Below are 14,837 nucleotides of genomic sequence, written 5' to 3'. Positions count from 1 at the left end.
GCCTTGGACTTGGTGTTTACCTCTATGGATGTTGGTGATCTGACATTAAGTAAAAGCGAAACAAAAGAAGTGCCATGGTCAGATCACTTTCTGGTGCAACTGGACTTCTCCGCAACCCTTCCCCTCTGCAGGGAGGTGGGACCGATTCGGATGGTCCGCCCCCGCTACTTAATGGATCCAATTGGCTTCCAGAGAGTGGTAGGGGATGTTTTATCCCATGTCGATGGCCTTTCAGCTGATTCCCTGGTGGCCCGCTGGAATGCGGAGTTAACCAGCGCTATTGACTATCTGGCTCCGAAGCGCCCTCTCAGATTGCATGGAGCCCGGACAGCCCCGTGGTTTTCCCCGGCGCTGAGGGCGATGAAACAGTCGTTGAGACGGCTAGAGCGCCGGTGGCGGAAAACTCATTTTGAATCAGACCGGACACGGGCTAGAGCTCAACTTCGAGCCTACCAAGTGGCAATGGCGATGGCGAAGAGGACCTTCTTCACCGTCTCCATCGCATCTGCAGAAAACAGCAGCAGGAGACTCTTCCAGGTGGTTCACAATTTAGCGGAACCACCTGCTCCATCCGGGCCCAGTACAGGCCACAGGATCTCCTGCAATTATTTTGCTAATTTTTTTGCAGATAAAGTCGCTCAGATTCGGGAAGAGGTAGACTCTGTTAGGATTTCATAGTAGATTCTGTTCCACCTTAAACAGGAACAGGCTTGGCAGAGGATGTTGAATGTATCACATGATATATATTTCCTTGGGTTGTACTATTGTAATGCTGTTAGTTAGTCTTGCTTTCGCTTTGAGGATGGAGACAGACACGTTTGGTCTATCTTCCGAGATGCTTTAGATGCTTTGTAATAAACGCTTGTAAATATGCAAGGACTTCTCTCTGAGTATTCCTTCTGCTGCTGCTGCTGCTGCTGCTGCTGCTGCTGCTGCTGCTGCTGCCACACCACGCTAACGCTGGAATGAGCTCTGCTGATTGCGTGCTCAGGTCACAAAGACCTTGAGTCGTGTTCCATGGGAATCACCGGGGAAGAGGATGAAGAGGAGGCTGCCGGCTGGACCTCCCAATGGTGGTATCTCAACAAAGGGTTATGGGCGCCAGACTATGGATTCCTGAACAAAGGATTAACGGGCCCAGTGGAGACGGTGAACAAAGCGTCATGGGCACCAGACTATGGATTGCTGGGCAAAAGGGTTCCATGCCCAGGAATGGAATGGCTAATCGCCCAGGAGGCAGCAGGAAAAGGCAGTATGCTCCGAAAGCAGCCAGGATGCTGGAAAACTTCGGACAAAGTGGAGAGAAGGTATGTAAAAGCCGGTGCTTTTTACAAGCAGGCACGCAAGCAAGAGACTTTGATCTGCGCAGCCTGAAGTTTTATGGCTGGCAGTAAAACTTTCACAGTGATTAATGACTGTGAGGACAGTGGACTGTGAGAGAGCTGCAAGCATTTTTCCCAGTTAGTAAGAGAGAAGGGAAAATGGAGTTTTTGCACAGCTCTGGCTCTGAACAGGTAATTTTCCTTCAAGGAGAAAATTATCAGAATTGGGCAAAATGTACACAGAAGAGGCTGCAGGATGCGGGGGTGTGGTACACAATTGCCGCAAAAAGGGGAAGTGAAAATACCCCAGACCAATTCCCCAGCTGGAGGGAAGATGATTCTTTTGCGAGAGGATTGATTATCACAAGTTTGTGTCCGGGACAATTGATTTATGTTGGTGCATGCAATTCAGCTTGTGAGATGTGGGAAACATTGAAGCTAGCTTTTGGAGGGGGAGGAAGCTGTGATGGCGATTCCCCAAATGATTGCTGGAGTGCTGGGGCACCCGGTTGCAAACCACAGGAGGAGCTGGCTGAGATGTCAGACCTGGTGGGGGTGCAGTCTCCAGTGAATGCAAAAGCTGAGGGCGCCACTTGGGAATTGCAGCAGGAGCTGGCTGTCGCGTCAGACCTGGAGCAAGTGGCTGCACAGAGTGCTTCAATTGAAATTGCTGAGGGCGCCAGTTGCAAATCTCAGGGAGAGATGGCGTCATCATCCCACACAGACGTGCAGTCCCATGGGAACGAAGGTCAGTCTTCAAAGTTTTTCCAGAAGCCGACACGTATACAGAAGCTTGCAGGTGCAGCAGCTTTGTCGCTAAGGAGGGGCGAGGAGAAGCCCACAAATGTGAAGCTTGTTGCTAAGGCCCAGCTAAAGGGGGAAGAATTGCAGCCGACAACAGTGTCACGAGGCCAGGAGCAGGGGGGCAGAGAGTTGAAGCCCACAACGGTGTTTACTGCAGCTGGCAAAGAGAAAAAGTCTTCGGCTGGAAAGAAGAAGGGGGGCGGCCAGGAGCAGAAGCCCACACAGCAGCAAAACGGGACTTTGCTGGCTCGAAAAGTTCAACACAAGTTTTTTGTCAGTTCCACAGTTCAGAAGCACATTTGCAGTGACGAAAGTTTGTTTACTTGTTTTTCTTCACAGGATGTTTTCGTGAAGTCTAGTGAAGGACTTTTACATGTGCAGGGAGCTGGAAATGTTTACTTAAAAGGACTGAATTTCACACTATGTGATGTTTTGTATGTGCAAGATGCACAAAATAATTTGCTTTCCATTTTACAGATGTCTGAAGAAGGATATGGAGTTTCTTTTGAAAATGGAAGCTGTCTCATCAAGAAAGGCGATGAGGAATTTCTGAATGCTCCAAGAGTTGGTAATCAATATGTGTTTACTTTTGATTATGTTGATGAAAATGTGGTTGGTATGCCTAGAGATGCCTGTGGTGCTAACACTAATCAGCTTCTTTTTACAGGTGGTTTTGATCACACCAATGGTCACCTGAGTTTGCAGGAGGTGTCCAAGGAAGAGCCTGGAAGGGTTCAGGGTTTAAAGGTTCAACCCTGTGATTCTTTTGCTGATTGCAATGAGTTATTTGCTAATGATGGGAAGCTGTCTAGCAGACAGACTTCCACACCCTGTGAGGTGATTCATGTTGATCTAGCTGATCAAATGACACTTTCAGTGGATGAAGTTGCAAATGGCCAAGATGGTCAACTGACTCCCTCAGAGAGTGAAGAGGGGTACATCAGGAATGATGGTAATGCCGATCCCATTGGAGTGAAATGCTCCAGTCCCAGTGAAGGAGAATTCACTTCTCAGGAGCTAGATGCTTTCCTGGATGAGAAGCGAATTCAAAAGGATCTCTCACGTCCCAACAGTTCTTGGGAGGGTGGTTTGTGTGAGGGAACTGGGAATTCTGGAAAATCAATGCAGCAGGGACTAACACCCTTGTTGCACAGTGCCAATCCAGAGAAGATGCAAAAGGAAGGTATTTCCATGGTTCACCCAGATGGTGATGTCAATCCAAAGGGGGTGGTAAAGGAGGAAATTTCCCTGGTTCACCTAGGTGGTGCTACCAATCCCAAGTGGGAGGAAGGTGGGGGAATTTTCCTGGTTCATGCAAATAATGTGATTCACCCAAGTGAGAATGCAATTTTGCCAGGTGAGGATGGAGCAGCACAAGCTGCAAATGATGGTCAGGATGGTTCAAATTCAGTGGGAGGTAGTGGTACTGCTGTAACTGGTGATGCAGCAGGCTACGAAGGTGTTGAAACCTCACTCAGACCTGCATTTAAGTCTGACACTGAATTGGGAGAACCACTGCTCACCATTGATAATTTTTCTCTTGAGAAAGAGGAAATGAGTGTTTGCAAATCTGGAGGGGCCACAACAGGCAAACAGCCTGAGAGATTTGCTGATGAGTTTCCTAAGACTGCTGTTGCTGTTCTTAGAAGCTCAGAAAAGGTTTTTAAACCTGCAAGTTTCGAGGAGGTTCAGGAAATGACCTCAAAAGATGCTCAACCATGGCTAGCTGCCATGAAAGCAGAGATTGATTCCTTAGATAGGAATCAGACCTGGGAACTGGTCAAAATGGTCCCAGGAATGAAGCTGGTAAAGAGCAGGTGGGTCTTTAAGGCCGAAACTGACCAACATGGCAAGGTAGTGAGGCACACAGTCAAACTGGTCGCAACAGGGTTTTCACAGGTTCAAGATGAAAACAACATTGAGACTATTGCACCAAATGTGAAGTATGAGAGCTTAAAGATTTTGCTCAAGATTGCTTCACAAGAGAAAATGCACGTATCACATTTTGTATTGGATGCTAATGATGCAAATGTTTTGACTGGGATTTTGCAGGAGGATCTGTTTTTACTTCCACCTGCAGGAATGCATGTACCACAGGGGATGGTCTGCAAGTTGAAGAAATCCCTGGTTGGTCTCCAGATAAGTGCCAGGTGTTGGGACACAACACTAACAGAGATGTTGCTTTCTCTAGGTTTTTACCAAAGTATTGCTGATTCATGTGTGTTTGTCAAGGAAGAGGGGGAGCACAAACTGTATTGCTTTTGTTATGATGCTGAATTGCTTATCTTCTGGAAACACAAGGAATTGTACCTGCGTACACTTGCTAAGTTGCAGGAACACCACACCATGGTGGATCTTGGTGAAGTTTCCAACTATCTTTCTCTAGAAGTTGAGAAAGACATAGAAGGTAATTTTCTGGTGCACCAGACCCAGAAAATTACAGAGGTATTGAACAGGATGGATTTGGGTGATGCAAATCCTGTAGACACACCTATGGTGCCAGGTTATCGGAGAGATGATAACGCAGAAGCATTTTCTGACACCACTTTGTATAGATGTGTTCTAGGCAAGCTATGCTTCATTGCAAAATGTTCGAGACCTGACATTGCTGCAAGCTGTAATTTGCTTGGCAGGCATGCAAACAATCCTACTGTTAAGGACTGGCAAGCTCTGCAGCGCATAGGTCGCTATCTTCGAAGCACTATGCACTGCAGGCTGAAGTTGACAAGTCAGAAGACTGGAGGTCTTGAGATTTTTGCAAATGCAAGTTTCGGAGGTGATGCCACAGGTGGCACAAGCTATTCTGGGGTTTGCTACTTGTACAACCACTGTCTGGTTGGTTGGATGTGCAAGGAGCAAACAATGGTGAGTTTGAGTTCCTATACAGCGGAACCCAACACTCTCTCATTCTCGCTCACAGATTGCGAGTGGTTGATGCAACTGTTTCAGGATGTCAAAGTCAAGGTGACTTGTCCAGCACAGGTGTATCAGGACAACATTTCCTGTTTGGATTTGCTAGCTTCAGAAGGTTGCAAGCAAAGGTCCAAGTTCTTGCAAATGAGGGTACGTCATGCAAGAGAGTGTATCAGGAAGGGACTGGTTCAAGTGTCCTACATGCCAGGTAATGATTTTCCTGCTAATGTGTTGTCCAAGGTTGTTAACAGAGAACAACTACAGATGGATGTGCCAAAGCTACAGTTGGGATTACTGAAGTTTAAGGTTACACAGAATGGGGGAGTTTTGTTAGGATTTCATAGTAGATTCTGTTCCACCTTAAACAGGAACAGGCTTGGCAGAGGATGTTGAATGTATCACATGATATATATTTCCGTGGGTTGTACTATTGTAATGCTGTTAGTTAGTCTTGCTTTCGCTTTGAGGATGGAGACAGACACGTTTGGTCTATCTTCCGAGATGCTTTAGATGCTTTGTAATAAACGCTTGTAAATATGCAAGGACTTCTCTCTGAGTATTCCTTCTGCTGCTGCTGCTGCTGCCACACCACGCTAACGCTGGAATGAGCTCTGCTGATTGCATGCTCAGGTCACAAAGACCTTGAGTCGTGTTCCATGGGAATCGCCGGGGAAGAGGACGAAGAGGAGGCTGCCGGCTGGACCTTCCAATGGTGATATCTCAACAGACTCCACCGTGGGAGCAGGGCCAGGGCGGGGGAGTGCTAGAGTCCTGTCTAGTCAAGTTTTGTGGGATCAATTTCAATCTGTTACCTCCGAGGATGTGGACAGGCTGCTTGGACGAGTGAAACCAACCACATGTCTCCTTGATCCTTGCCCATCCTGGCTTATAAAAGCTAGCCGGGAAGGGTTGGGCGATGGGCTTCGCGGGTTGGTAAATGCTTCTCTCCATGAGGGAGCCTTCCCAGACCCGCTGAAAGAGGCGGTTATTAAACCGCTTCTTAAAAAAACATCTTTAGATCCGGCCAATATGGCCAACTATCGCCCAGTCTCAAATCTTCCATTCTTGGGCAAGGTGATTGAGCGAATGGTTGCTGAACAACTCCAGGCACGCCTGGAAGAAGCGGACCATTTGGATCCCTTCCAGTCAGGATTCAGGCCTCATCATGGGACTGAAACTGCCTTGGTCGCACTGGTCGATGATCTCTGGCGGGCTAGGGACAAAGGTAAGAGCTGTTTCCTTGTTCTGCTGGATCTCTCAGCGGCTTTTGACACCATCGACCATAACATCCTTCTGGACCGTCTAGAGGGCTTGGGAGCTGGGGGCACTGTCATGCAGTGGTTCCGCTCCTTCCTCCTGGGCCGTGTTCAGAAAGTGGTGGTGGGGGATGAGTGTTCAGACCCCTGGGCGCTCACTTGTGGGGTGCCTCAGGGTTCTGTCCTCTCCCCCATGCTTTTTAACATCTATATGCAGCCGCTGGGAGAGATCATCAGGGGGTTTGGGCTGGGTGTCCATCAGAATGCTGATGATACCCAGCTCTACCTCTCTTTTAAATCAGAACCAGTGAAGGCGGTGAAGGTCCTGTGTGAGTGCTTGGAGGCGGTTGGAGGATGGATGGCGGCTAACAGATGGAGATTGAATCCTGACAAGACAGAAGTACTGTTTGTGGGGGACAGGAGGCACGCGGGTGTGGAGGACTCCCTGGTCCTGAATGGGGTAACTGTGCCCCTGAAAGACCAGGTGCGCAGCCTGGGAGTCATTTTAGACTCACAGCTGTCCATGGAGGCACAGGTCAACTCTGTGTCCAAGGCAGCTGTTTATCAGCTCCATCTGGTACGCAGGCTGAGTCCCTACCTGCCCACTGACTGTCTCTCCAGAGTGGTGCATGCTCTAGTTATCTCTCGCTTGGACTACTGCAATGCGCTCTACGTGAGGCTACCTTTGAAGGTGACCCGGAAACTACAACTAATCCAGAATGCGGCAGCTAGACTGGTGACTGGGAGTGGCCGCCGAGACCACATAACACCGGTCCTGAAAGACCTACATTGGCTCCCAGTACGTTTCCGAGCACAATTCAAAGTGTTGGTGTTGACCTTTAAAGCCCTAAACGGCCTCGGTCCGGTATACCTGAAGGAGCGTCTCCACCCCCATCGTTCTGCCCGGACACTGAGGTCCAGCTCTGAGGGCCTTCTGGAGGTTCCCTCACTACGAGAAGCCAAGTTACAGGGAACCAGGCAGAGGGCCTTCTCGGTAGTGGCACCCACCCTGTGGAATGCCCTCCCACTAGAGGTCAAAGAGAACAACAATTACCAGACCTTTAGAAGGCATCTCAAGGCAGCCCTGTTTAGGGAAGCTTTTAATGTGTGATGGATTTCTGTATTTTAATGTTTGATGGATTTCTGTATTTTAGAATTTCTGTTCTGTTGGAAGCCGCCCAGAGTGGCTGGGGGAACCCGGCCAGATGGGCGGGGTATAAATAATAAATTATTATTATAAAATTATTATTATTTTAGGGAACGTAGTCCTTTAGATAGGCTGGCCGCTTGGTGACCCGGTTGGATTGCCGAGGGCCAGTATTCGAGCCCATGGGGTTGCCCGCTGCCTGCTGAAACCACGGTGCGGCCGAAGGTGGTGGTGAGCCTAAGTCGCCTGGCTCTGCTACTGTTGTGGGGCCCTCCGCAAGTGGACTCTGCGGACGGTCAGGTTCAGCAAAGGTCCGAACCTCTGGAGAGTCCAGCCGAACCTCTGACGCGGCTTGGCTAAGTTCCCAGTCTATAGATTGTGAGGGGGGTGTTGATGGAGCCTCGCCTTCTGTTGGTGTCTGCTCCGGAACTGAGGCCGCAGTTGGGGGCACTGTGGTATTGTCCAAGTTCCCAACCCGGCGCCTCAGCTGATCTATGTGTCGGCGCCACAAGCGTCCCTCCTCGAATGCCACCTGGTACGAGCGAGGCCCAGTGACCCCCACTACCGTGGCCAGTACCCAAGGAATGTCCCCCACAAAGTTCCGGGCAAAAACCCAGTTCCCTGGAATAAAAGACTGTGTTGCATTCGCACAGCCCGGGGGTTCGGCCACAGCAAAGTCCGGGTGTAGCCGGTCCGAGCGGAGACCTGAGGTGACGGCCCATAAGTAGTTCGGCAGGACTCCTCCCTGTGGCTGTATGAGGGGTGAGGTGCTGCACGAGCAGGTACGCCGCGACTCATTTGTGCCAGTCCCCTTGGTTCAGGCGCGCCAGTGCCTCTTTTGCCGAGCGCACCATTCTCTCCGCCTGACCGTTGCTGGCAGGATGAAATGGTGCCGTCAGCGCATGGCGGATGCCAAGCCCCAGGAGGTACAGCTCAACTGTACCTGAAGTAAATTGCGGTCCATTGTCGGAGACGAGGACATCAGGACACCCATGGGTTGCGAACAGGCCCCCGCAGCACCCAGATGACGGCCTCTGTCGTGGTGGATGTCATCAGGGCCACCTCCAGCCACTTGGAATAGGCATCGACCACCACCATAAAGGTCCGTCCGTGGAAAGTGCCAGCCAGATCGATGTGCACCCTCAACCAGGGTGTCTTGGGCGTCTCCCAGGTGTGTCCTTTTGCTGCTGGTGGTGCCAGTCTCGATTCCTGGCACGGTTGACAGGTGGCAACCCAAGTGGTGATGGCCTCGTCCATGTTAGGCCACCATACGTAGCACCGAGCCAACACCTTCATTCGGATGATTCCTGGGTGTCCGATGTGCAGGGCCTCGAGGACGCGTTGTCGGAGCCTTTGGGGAACCATGACTCAGTCTCCCCACAGTAAACAGCCGTGATGAACCGAGAGCTCATGTTGCCTGGATGCAAAAGGCTGGAACTCCACTGTGAAGGGCCCTTCCGGCCACCCCCTCCACACCCAGTTGAGCACACGTCTGAGGGTGACAGAGGCCACATCAGCGGCTGATACTGGCGCTTCTGGGAGGTCCTCAATAAGAAGCCGGAGCCGGATCCTGCACAAACGCTGGAAGGGGGCAGCGACTGAGGGCATCAGTGTGGCCCAGTGCCTTTCCGGGGCGATGCACAAGCTGGTAATTGTATGCTGCTAGGAATAGTCCATCTCAGCATACGTGGTGACAGGACTGGTGGAGTTGGTCTATCCCCGGCAAGGAGGCCCAGGAGCGGCTTGTGGTCAATGACGAGGTCGAAGGGTCTGCCGTAGAGATACTCGTGGAACCTCTTCACTCCTGCCACAAGTGCCAGCGCCTCCTTGTCTAGCTGACTGTAATTCCGCTCAGCTGGTGCCAGTGTCTGGGAGAAGTAGACTCAGTACGGCGCCAATTCCAAAAGGTGAGGCATCACAGGCGAGGACCAGCGGCCTGGCTTCACTGTATTGCACTAGCACACTGTTCGATGAGAGAAGAGCCTTGACCGCATTGAAGGCCGTTGTTTCGCGATGACCGCAAGACCATGGCGTCTTTGTGCTGAGTAGTCGATGGAGGGGCTCGGCTAGAGTTGCCTTGTGGGGCAAGAACATATTGTAGAAGTTTAGCAGCCCCAGGAACGCCTGCAACTCTGTCTTGTTTTTCAGAATCGGTGCCTGCTGGATGGCCCGGATCTTGGATTCCGTTGGGTGGGGACCAGAGGCGTTGACACAGTAGCCCAGGAACTCCACCTCCGGAACAGCAATTTTGCACTTCTCTCTCTTTACCTTGAGCCCAGCCTCCTGGAATCTGGTCAACACGGTGCGGAGGTGCTCGAACAGCTGTTGGGTAGACTCTGCTGACACCAATACATCGTTGAAGTACGGTACCATGCCCGGAAGGCTCCATAAGGCTTTGGAAGATGCCAGGGGCCACACTCACCCCAAACTACAACCGGCTGATACCTCGGTGGGTGACGATCTTTTGGGCTTCCGCGGTGGTGTCGACTGGCAGTTGCTGATAGGCTTGGGCAAGGTCCAGTTTTGCGAAGACCTTGCCTTCACCCAGGGAGTGCAGCAGGTGGTGGACGACGGGAACTGGATAAGCATGCTGCTGAAGTGCCTTGTTGATTGTGCACTTGTAGTCAGCGCATATTCTCACCGACCCGTCTAGCTTGACTGGTGTAACGATGGGAGTTTCCCACTCGGCAAAGTCTTTGACACCACCAGTCGGAACAGGCCCAAGAATTCCTTGAAGGCAACCCGGAACCTGCCTCTCCCGGCAGCTACATTAATAAACTCCTGGCAGCATTAAGCAGTCGTTCATCATTTCCCCTAACACACACTTGGGGGCACGGCGAGGGGTTTTTGCTTTTTAATTTAGCGGGCGTTGTGTCACATGCGAGGCTCCGGTGGCCATTTTAAGTAACGGCAGTCGTGCCCCTTTTAATCTAGGCTTTATACTATGACTGATTGCAAGCCTCTGCGTCTTAAAAAAACAACAACCATGCAATTTCTCTCCCCAGTTTAAGTCCTCAAACCAACACCACATCCTGCATTCAAAACACATACTCAAAAATTAAAAAATCCAAATAACCAAAACAAACAAACAAAACACAAAACACACAACAACGCCCAAATCATACAATACCCACCAAAATAAATGACAAACCCAAAAATAAAATTAAACAATAGTAACTTCTGCTTCTCATGTTCTTATTTAAAAATAAATAAATCTATATATATATATATATAAATGTTCATGATGCGTGCGCAGTTGCCAATGTATGGAGATACAGGGGAGAGGGGACAACACTCCCCGGGGACAACAGAGGGCTCAGACAAAAGTAAATACTGGGAAATAGAACCCAGAAACTGACAGTTCCTTCTCCAAGGATGGGGGCCAAGGTATGGAGAAACAGAGGGAGGGGCCAACACTCCCCGGAGACAGCAGAGGGCTCAGACAGGGGGGTGGGGGAGGAGGGGGTTGATAGCTCATGAGTCAGGACAGGGTGGGACCAGTCGCAGGGATGTGCCGGAGGGGTGGGGGGGGAGGGGACTCAATAGCTCATGGGTTGGGACAGAGTGGGGCCAGTCACATGGATGTGCTGTAGGGTGGGGGTATCATGAAGTTGGGGAGTCACCTCTCTTGTCTCTCCCTGCTCCAGCCCTTCATCCAAGGTGCCGCTAGACTCCCCAGGCAGGACAAAGCACACAATACACTGGTAGGGGTGCGAGCAGTCTAGGACCAGATTCAGCTAAGCAGCCAAAGGAACAAAACCCAGACAAACGTCTTTTAACTATTTATTCAAAAATAAGGTTAGACAAGAATGGTTATGCAGTTCTCAACAAAGAGGTTACAATTAAAAATAACAAAGGTATAAACGAATTAACTTATACATGCGTATGGAAGCTAACAGAAAAGCCGGGGCCGGGCCCTCTCCAGCATGGCAGGGCATGGCAAGAGCGCATGTTGTTACATCCACTCCAGGATAGAGTAGGCAAAACACATTCAGCAAAAGTGCTCAAGCTCAAGCAATTAACATTTCAAAACCTACAGGTTTTAAGGATTTAGCACATGTGTGTATTTCAGTGTTAAGCCAATCATATTTTACTTTAATTCTTGAATGAGCCTATAGGTGATCAACAAGGCACTATTCTTTCATCTCATTAGGAGTTAATCCAGATGTTTTAAGTTTACATATCAAATGGCCTTAGAAAGGGGGCTCGATAGCTCATGGGTTGGGACAGGGTGGGGGCAGTCACAGGGATGAACCAGGGGGTGGGGGGAGGAGGGGGCAGGATAAGTCATGTGTCCGAACAAAGTGGGGGGAATCACAGGAAAGAACCACAGCAACGCGTATAAATTCAGGTATAGTCATACCTTGGGTTAAGTACACTTCAAGTTGAGTACTTCAATTTAAGTACTCCATGGACCTGTCTGGAACAGATTAATCCACTTTCCATTACTTTCAATTGGAAAATTCGCTTCAGCTTAAGTACGCTTCAGGTTAAGTACGGACTTCCAGAACCAATTAAGTACTTAACCTGAGGTACCACTGTATTTGTGTGTGTGGACTATTTGTCTAATTGGAACGGACGAAAAGTCAAAATTAACAGTCAAATCATACTCAGATATGGACAAGACCAAAGAATCCAGCAAAAGCAAAAGGGGAAAGAGAAGACTGAGGCTACATACACACTAACCCGCTTGGAGCACAAGGTTTTTTCCCGTGTCCAAAATAGTATATGCCAATCTTGACTGATTCTAAATCCTCTAATCAGTCCAAAATAGTATATGCTATCAGTCTACCCCTCAGTCCAAAATACTATATGCTGTGGGTTAAACTACTGAGCCTAGGGCTTGCCGATCAGAAGGTTGGCAGTTTGAATCCCCATGACGGGGTGAGCTCCCGTTGCTCTGTCCCAGCTCCTGCCAACCTAGCAGTTCAAAAGCACATCAAAGTGCAAGTAGATAAATAGGGACCGCTCTGGTGGGAAGGTAAACGGCGTTTCCGTGTGCTGCTCTGGTTCACCAGAAGCGGCTTAGTCATGCTGGCCACATGACCTGGAAGCTGTACGCCGGCTCCTTGGCCAATAATGCGAGATGAGTGCCGCAACCCCAGAGTCGGTCAAGACTGGACCTTATGGTCAGGGGTCCCTTTACCTTTATCTAGACTGATTCTTGGATATGGAACAACTGATTGGTTCAAAATTGGGAAAGGAGTACGACAAGGTTGTATATTGTCTCCCTGCTTATTTAACTTATATGCAGAATTCATCATGCGAAAGGCTGGACTAGATGAATCCCAAGCCGGAATTAAGATTGCCGGAAGAAATATCAACAACCTCAGATATGCAGATGACACAACCTTGATGGCAGAAAGCGAGGAGGAATTAAAGAACCTTTTAATGAGGGTGAAAGAGGAGAGCGCAAAATATGGTCTGAAGCTCAACATCAAAAAAACCAAGATCATGGCCACTGGTCCCATCACCTCCTGGCAAATAGAAGGGGAAGAAATGGAGGCAGTGAGAGATTTTACTTTCTTGGGCTCCTTGATCACTGCAGATGGTGACAGCAGTCACGAAATTAAAAGACGCCTGCTTCTTGGGAGAAAAGCAATGACAAACCTAGACAGCATCTTAAAAAGCAGAGACATCACTTTGCCGACAAAGGTCCGTATAGTTAAAGCTATGGTTTTCCCAGTAGTGATGTATGGAAGTGAGAGCTGGACCATAAAGAAGGCTGATCGTCGAAGAATTGATGCTTTTGAATTATGGTGCTGGAGGAGACTCTTGAGAGTCCCATGGACTGCTAGAAGATCAAACCTATCCATTCTTAAGGAAATCAGCCCTGAGTGCTCCCTGGAAGGACAGATCGTGAAGCTGAGGCTCCAATACTTTGGCCACCTCATGAGAAGAGAAGAATCTTTGGAAAAGACCCTGATGTTGGGAAAGATTGAGGGCACTAGGAGAAGGGGACGACAGAGGACAAGATGGTTGGACAGTGTTCTCGAAGCTACGAACATGAGTTTGACCAAACTGCGGGAGGCAGTGCAAGACAGGAGTGCCTGGCGTGCTATGGTCCATGGGGTCACGAAGAGTCGGACACGACTAAACGACTAAACAACAACAAAGACTGATTCTAAATCCTCTAATCCACGAGGGTGGATGAAGATGTATGCATGCCAGAGGAAGCAGGACAGGCCAAAGAAGAAGTTCAGGTACTTCTCCTCCCTCTCTTAGAATAACACCAAGGAAAGGACAGACCACTTAATCCCAATGAAACACCAGCTCCCAACATGTGCTTGAATTTGGTCATTCACCAAAAAGTTACCTTTCTGAGGCCATCCAAATGACAGAACATCTGAGGAAGCAAAAGATACAAAGACTGAGAGCTAGACTTTTATACATCAAGTAATTTGGTAACAACAATTTCACTAAATGACATATCAATTGTTTCTTTATTTCAGGTAAAATATGAAGATATAAAACCAACAATTACACATAAGAAAACTATGAAGAAGAAATAAAAAATAAAAAATGTTAAACTGAGACATGATAAAACACTGCAATATCAATCTTTAAAAAGAATCCAGAGGAGAGTTGTCCACAGCCTTAACAGCTGCCCCAAATAAACTGGGGGAAATCAATAATCAAAGGCAGAATTGTTAATCATAATGAAAAACTAAATATGCAGAGGAAGAATTAGCAAGGGGCTCATGCAACAGAAGCTTGTTCCTCAGAAAATATGCTGATTAATTTAGTGGGCATTAAACAACCACCAACAGAAACTGCTGTAGAAATATAAATGTCAAGAGAGCCTTGCGAATTTTCAAGGAGATTAAAAAATTTTTAAAAACCACCACAAATTGCTGTAGAAACCACAACACACAGGAGATTGTGATACCGGTAGTTGCAGCGCTAGATATGGCAGCTGCCGGTGAGAGTGTGAGGAAGAAGAGAGAACTTGGGAGATAACTCCACTGCTGGGAAGCAAGCTTGAGCTGGGAATGGAGGAACTGTGTGTTTGCTAAGAGCCTTTCTAACGCCCTTCAGGATGGGGAAACACTAGTGGAATTTAAAAAACCAAAATGCAAAGGAGGTTCAGTACAACTGTAAACTGAACACTGGAAAAAACTAAATCCTGACTTTACTGTACACTGTGGTGCAGGCTGCCTTTATTTTTCTCTGTCCCCACCAAGCCTCTGAGTGACAGTATACAGGGGTCATGATACCCAGAAGGAAACTCTGCAGCTCCTATTGCTGCTTGTGGCAAGAGTAAATAAAATACAGTAAGAGCCTGACATGTTCAATTTTCGGACTAATATATTGTCCAGTGTAAAATCCTTGCAGCCACTCATTACCTTTGATTTCCTTGATCTCAACATATAGAATGGGATTTGCAACCCAGAA

The sequence above is a fragment of the Zootoca vivipara genome, chromosome 2 (assembly GCF_963506605.1).
Source record: "Zootoca vivipara chromosome 2, rZooViv1.1, whole genome shotgun sequence".
NCBI classification, from domain to species: domain Eukaryota; kingdom Metazoa; phylum Chordata; class Lepidosauria; order Squamata; family Lacertidae; genus Zootoca; species Zootoca vivipara.
This window is presented reverse-complemented; position numbering follows the sequence as displayed.